Source organism: Athene cunicularia, assembly GCF_003259725.1.
Source record: "Athene cunicularia isolate RWA chromosome 2 unlocalized genomic scaffold, athCun1 chr2_part1, whole genome shotgun sequence".
In the NCBI taxonomy this organism is placed as follows: Eukaryota; Metazoa; Chordata; class Aves; order Strigiformes; family Strigidae; genus Athene; species Athene cunicularia.
The window spans coordinates 131,306,456-131,313,472 of NW_020799095.1; the positions used below are offsets into that span (position 1 = coordinate 131,306,456).

The window sequence follows — 7,017 nt, forward strand, 5'->3', positions numbered from 1 at the left end:
GGCCGGGCTCTGCAGGTGCGGAGCGGCCCTTGGAGAGGCGAACGGGCATTCCGGCCAGCACCGCGCCAACGGTGCCGGGAACGTGCTGACAGGAGTGGGAAGAGTATTAAAATAATAAACATTGCTGTTGTTAGAAACGCTTTTTGTGGAAAAAAAAAAGTGTTTCCCAGAGGTGTGCAAAGCCTGCATTCATTTGTCCCCTTTTTGAACAGCGTGCCCCAGCTTGAATTTCTCTGACAAGTACACAGTGCCCTGACCTGTATGCCGCCTTCTGGGCTCTGGGATCAGCGCTATCTCGCAGAATTAGAAATAAGATGGAGAATAACAAGATGGAGAAAGCACCTCAATACGTTTATTGAAAAGGGTCAGGTAGGATAGAGGAGGTTGGGAGATTTTCCCTTGCAGAACTCGTATCTGGCAAAGCCATGGAACAGGAACATCTCCAGTGGGAGAGGGGCATTCCCTCCGAGGAGCATGCTCCTGTCCTGTGGGAGACCCTGGTGAGCCCTCCTGCCTTACTCCTTTTCAATGCAAGGTCTCAGATAAAACCTCAGACTCTGGTCAGGTGGTCAGTTACTGTATCCCAGCTGTGGAACTGTAACTGTAAATCAAGCGGCAGCAGGTTTCTGAGCAACTCCTGCTCAGGTCAACACTCGCTTGACTAACCATTCGAAATAACTTACACAGAAATAGCCGCAGTGCAGGACAGACACGTATTTATGTAGTTAGGGTCATGAAAATCTGTTGGTAGGGCAGTATGTGGGAATAGTATAGGAAGAGTGGGGTGCTTGCTTCTCAGAAAGCAAGAGGAAGTTATGAATGTATTTGTGTTCTTGACAAGTGTCTGATTGGGATGGTACCGAGGAAAACATCACCAGCAGGTGATGGCACTGCCCTCTGCCTCATGCCTCCTAGCCTTGCCTGCATGCCTCTGTCTTTTCCAAGCACTTCTGGGGTAGATTCTTGGCATGTTCCTTGTATTCCTTCCTCCCTGCAGTGATGAAGTGCCTGTAGACCTGAGAGTGTGGTAAAGTGATCAGAATGGGGGTTTTATTTCTAAATCTTCAAAACAACAATCCGGTGTTCTGACTGAATATCAGAAAGGTGCTGTTTTAAGCTCCACATGACACAGCTGACTTTTTCAGAATAGGGCTATTTTCATTTACCCTTAAAACTGTATCCTATAAAGAACAGTTAGGTTTTCTGTGGTGGCATTTTACCTGTAGGATTTGTTTATGAATCCCTTACTACCCTTTCTCATGACCTAAGATGTATTTTGGGGTTTGTCATAACATACATTTTTCTCTATGTAAGTTTTGTCCAGCAACTTCTGTTATCTTAGACATTAATTTAACAGTGGTTTGGGTGTTGGTGGGTATTTTGGGTTTGGTTTTTGTGTTTTGTTTTTTTTTTCTTACCAGTTCTAGTGCCTTCCATTTACTCCAAGGTTTAATGAATTTCTCTCACGTTCCTGTGGAATATTGTTGGAACACTTGTGAAGAGAGCTAAAAAAAAGCAAAGTGGGCAATATCGAGTAGAGCAAAGCTCACCAGAATTTACTAGCTGTGTCAGGTGAGAACATCACCATTGCTTAATTTAAATGCGAATAATATAACATTCCTTTTTACTTCCCTAGTGATGCTTTGTTGGGGCATACAGATACAGAGGAGTTCATTTTTGAAACAAGTATCGTAAGGCTCAGGTTCATAATATATTCAAATACACAATGCTTCTTCATCTTATCTGTTTTTATTTTTTACCATTATTTTCCACTTTGGGAAGCAATAGGAGGAGAGCTTGAGAGCTGTGCTTGAACACAGATGGTATGATGGCACAGCATTTGCTGCAACTTGCTTCAAGTTATGTTACAGAGTTCATTTTTAACATAAGCTTTAAACCTTTATTTTGCAGAAAAGTCTCATTGAAATGGCAGCCACCCAAATGTAGACTATACGTTTTCAGAAGTACTTGAATATTTTGTGGTAACATGATGAAAAATTAACTGGCACAGGAAAAATAATAATCCTTAAAAGTGTGTAAAGAATCCAGACTGGAGCATACATTAGATGAAGCACAGGTATGTATTGCTTTTTGATATCTCTGGGAAATAGAGGGGAACCCCTTGTGAAGGAGGCTGCAATACTGTAGGCAGTGTTAATAGATTTGTGGAAGGAAAACATCAACCTTTCCATTCAGTCCTTTCCATTATTTCTGGTTTTGGAGTGAATGGAACGTCTCCTGCAACAACCCTAATTGACACTAACCATAGTTTTTGTTTGCTAACAGCCCCATATGTCAATAGATGCTGCACTCGTTCCCCTTTAAGTGGGCTATTTTTGCCAAATACCAGTTCCACTCCTCTGGATTTCATGAACGCTGCCATTTGAAACAGATCCAAGGAATTAGACATTATTCACCTTTGCGTATGCTGTCTCTTGAACAGATACTATCCTGCTGTCTTCTATTCTTATATTTCCTGCACTTTTTCCTCAGTGTGAAATGTTTTATTTTGTCCTGCTTATTGCAATTTTGACCAGGGAACTTTGTCTCTTAAAAAGATAGGCTTTAAGCAGTTTCCCTTTTCTTCAAATGCATTTTTTCTGCTGCTCTCCACACAGCTTTTTGTTCGATGACTTGCACTTTCACTATCTCAGACTGTCAGGAGTACTTGTCGGCAGCTAGGAGCAAAAACTTATTTGTAGAGTTAGACACATTTGCATTCAAAAGTACATACATGTGTGTTTATTTACAGTCATTCTTCCTTTACTTTCTTATATGAGAGGAAGAAATGGAGGGGGAGGGGGAGAAAATGACCCCAGGTATCTTTTAGTCTCCCTCTCACACAGCATTTAGTTCATTCTTCTTCCCTTCAATCCTTTCTCCCATAAGTCCTTAGTTGTTCTTCCCTGTGCTTAACCATGTTTAATTGAAAGTGGATGGGTAGCAAGGCAGGATTATCCACACACTAGCAGGGGATGGCAGGTTTTTTGGGGGGTTATCCTCACACAGGCCAGGGAAGGCAGTCCAGGAAGTCCATAGGAATAGCTCTTAAAAGACGTTGAATGCTGTCAGGACTGGAAGGTGCAGCAGTGGTTAGTCTTGGTGCTAACCAGACTGCCGCTAGAAAATGGAGATGTTCTGATTGACTGGTTTTCTGCTGGTTTGTTTGTTTGTTTGTTTGTTTTCCTGGGAACAGGGAAATGAGAAACGGCAGCCTATCAAAGGGCATTCCTCTGGAGACCAGGAGATGATTCTGCAAATCTGTGGCCTGCATGGCAAAAAAAAGAAGAGTTGGCAGCTCTGTCCTGTGCTCTCCTGCTGTCAGGAGCTACTTTTCCAAAAGCTGTTTGCTCAAAATCCTGACTTGTGACTTTGTTACCTACCTTTCTGTGCTGATTCTTGGGCTATGTGATTATACTCTATACAGATGTATTCTTAACAGCTTTTGTGTGCTGCTGCAGGGCTTTGAGCATCTTGTCCCCCACTTAGCAAGAGTGAGATCACTGGAGTATTACCACCTTTCTGGAATAAAACATTATTAACATTTTTATGAATATGTCCTAGCTATCTTTATTTCTTTTCTTGGTCACAACCTGTGATTTACAAGACAAACTTAGGATTTGCACAATGAAATTAGATCTTTCATTCTTCTCCTTTGTAGTCTGGTTGTGGTTTTGGATCAAGTGACACCCTTCCTCCTCAGGACACTCTTGTAGGTTGACCCAACTGAGTGACCTTAGTGAAGGATGGACGCATTTTAGACTTGACTTTTCTTTTTATTCCTTTTTTTTTTAGCCCCAGTGGTCTAAAGTGACTCAGACTCTGACTCTCTGTCAGGTGCCAGTGATAAAACATATATATTGTGGATAAGGCTGATATTTTCCATCAGTGGGTGGAAAGTATTCAGGGCTGCTGGATCTCACATGGCCTTTCTCTCTGCCTTGTCCTCAGAACCTTCTCTAACCTCCTCACCTGTCTTTCCATGGTCTGTTTTATAAAAAATTACACATTTCACTGAGGAATCAAAGTACCAATGAGTCCTGCATAAGTAATCCCATACCTTGGATTAAAATCCTCAAATGATTTTGTGTATGGACTGGTTTAAGTATATAAAATAGACAGTTAGTGCATGGTTGGAAGTGTCCTCAGGGATGATTCCTCAGATTCAACTGTCAGTAAAATGTAAAGGTCATTTTCACCAAAATAATTTTAAATGTTTGCAAGGATCTTGTCACCGAAGTGGCAATTATCCAGGAAAAATGTCAGGATACCCATCAAATAAATCGCATAGAGTAATGAACTGTAGGTTATCACATTACCAGATTCTGAAAAAAAGTAATGTAAAATGGTAACTTCTTTCACAGAACTTGTCACCAAATGATGGAAATAAATCAGCACTGCTCTTTACTTCCTACTGACCTTTCTGAGAAAGGAAGCTAGATGCTGTTCTTCCTTGTTTAGAAAAAGCTCCTGAAATGTATGAAAGACTTTAAGTTTGCACAGGGGTCACTGACAGATGAATTTAGTCTAAAGAATTAAGTTTCTGACATTTAGTTTATGAGATGGGGGAGAACATCAGGACCTGGCCACACTTGAGGGGCTGCAATAAGTTTCAGAAACCAGTTAGCTGGAAGGAGGGTTTGAGAGTTCTGGGTGGTGAGGCTGTCATGTATGTATAGGTCCATATATGGATCTAATTTGGTTCCTTTCATTGTAGCATTCAAGTGCGTTAGTGACATATTGAATGTAAAAATTCTTGAATTGCTGGGAGTTCATTTTGAAAACAGGCACCTTGGCATTGCTTTGGGTGTATCCACTTTCTCAGGGAAGTTTTTTTCTGTACCTGAGTTGATTTTACAATATTAGATGCAAAATCAGAAGCTGCACAGAAGAACAAAGTTCATCACTCGTGAATAAGGTTGATTAATCAGACTATTTTGAGATGCAGCTAAGGAGTGTTTTAGGGATGCTGCTGCAGTCATCAGAACTGTGAAAAAATCAAATTAAATATGCCCAACATCAGCAGCAAAAAGGAAATTTAACATGAGTGTTTGAAAACAGTTGGGTAGACAGAGGCCTGGAAGGGGAATATATATGGTTTATATATTATGATTTTATTATATTCTCATTCCTAACTGATTGCCTAATGCTGAGGTATTTGTGTGACTTACAAATATATACTAAAAGAGCATATCGCATATGTTTTCTTCTCCATTTATCCCTACAGGAAGCAAGATGGATGGTGCCAGAACAGGGGTGCTTTGCCCTGGGATGGGTGAAGGCAGTTGGGCACCTGCTCCACGGGGAGCACTGACTGAATGTGGGTCCTCCAGGGCTGAAAGTATGACTTTGAGCAAATTTAATATGGTGATGATAAATTAACTCTTCATCTCTCTTATCCTGAGCCTCCACACAGGACTGAATTACACCCTGAATTACTGAATCCAGAGTAATTCTGTTGGTTTATAGATGAAAACAGTTCTTTTCTTTTTGCAAACAATAGCCGTTGGGATTTGGGAACTTGGAACTCTTTTTAGCTTGTATTAATTTCCGTTATGTGTAACTGCTCTCGAGTGAGCAAAATAATACTTAAAAAGTGTTACCAGAAGAGACAGGATGTCTTGAAGCAAACTTGAGACTAACATCATTCTATTATACCTACTTTGATTTATTTTTGGACTTATTTTTTATTTATTTGCATTTACTAGCTAATGTTATTTTAATGCTGATTGTCAGGAAAAAGGCTCCATAATGTCTTGTTTCAAATCAGTTTTGTACTTAGTTTCAGAGCTTTTCGTCTTGTATGCATTTGTCCCGAGTTTGTTGCTTATTTTTTAAATGATAAATTATTTATTTTCTTTACATTATTTAGAAATATACCATAGCTGTTAGAGTTGAAGACATGAGAAAAAATGCTAAGGTGAAAGTTTCCAGTCTCATAGGATATGCCCTGAGGATTTCTGGAGGACCTCAAAACCAAAATAGCATAGCTGCTATAGGATACATGCAATCTCTCACTACAAACGTTTGTCATTAGAAGGATCAATGAGTAATATATTGAATGCATTTTTATAAGGTAATCCAAGGAATTATTAGTACAGTGAATTGTGTAGATGATAATTTGGAGTTAAAAATGGAATTACACAGCACCTCAAAGGTCATTTTATGAAGTGTCCTAAGAAACAACAATTTCTAGAGTAGAAAAATCTCATTAATCTCTTACTGGTATCTGAATGGTTCAATAGAGGTATGGATGAAGGAGAACTTACTAATATATTTTATTTAGATTTTCACAAGTCCTTGGTAAAATGATCACAACAGGCTACTAAAGAAATTCAAGATGTAGATTTACAAGGGCAACTTAGGCCCCCAAATACATATTCAAGTAACTTTATTCAAGATACAGGCATTAATAGCATTTCTAATCTTGAAGGTTTGCTTAATACAGTAGGAACTTATGTTTTCCACGGGTAGAATCGCTCAGTTCCCTTGTTTTTGCTGCTGAGCATGTGCAAAACCATCTTGACAGCTCCAGGCTGCTAAGCTCCAAAGAAATACATAAGCAATTTCTTGCAAGTTTCCTCACAACTGCCTGTCAAGTTCAGTTTTGCATCCCAGCAACCAATTTCAACTAATTTTATTTTATACTGACTACATTTATCACAATTTACTTTATATTCTTGATAGGATATTGAAAGAGGCTCTCAGGGCCACAGATTGCTGCTGAAATGTTAGACAACATTTGGCATGAACAGGATCAGAAATTAAAAACTGGCATTTTTTAGCCTGGTTGTCTTTGAAATGAGGTTTATGAGATTGTGTTGTTTATCTCTCTGTACATTCAGCAATTCCCCTTAAAAACTTTGGAACCCAGTTTCAACCAAATTTGAAAGATGAGCTGAAATCTCAAGATAAATAAGGTCTGTGAAAAACTGCAGCTGTACAGAGGACAAAGCACGTAATTAAATGCCTGCGCTGTGGAAAAGGCAGGTGGAAGCCAGACTTTATATAGCGGTT

At 39.6% G+C, this 7,017-nt stretch overlaps 1 long non-coding RNA gene across 1 annotated transcript; it reads left to right on the forward strand.

Moving 5' to 3' along the window:
- The first annotated feature begins 375 nt into the window (after positions 1–375).
- Positions 376–3,455, forward strand: LOC113476717. Its single transcript, XR_003397767.1, has 3 exons — positions 376–1,572; positions 1,912–2,077; positions 3,197–3,455. It is a non-coding gene; the product is annotated as an uncharacterized LOC113476717 (long non-coding RNA).
- Positions 3,456–7,017: the final 3,562 nt, after the last annotated feature.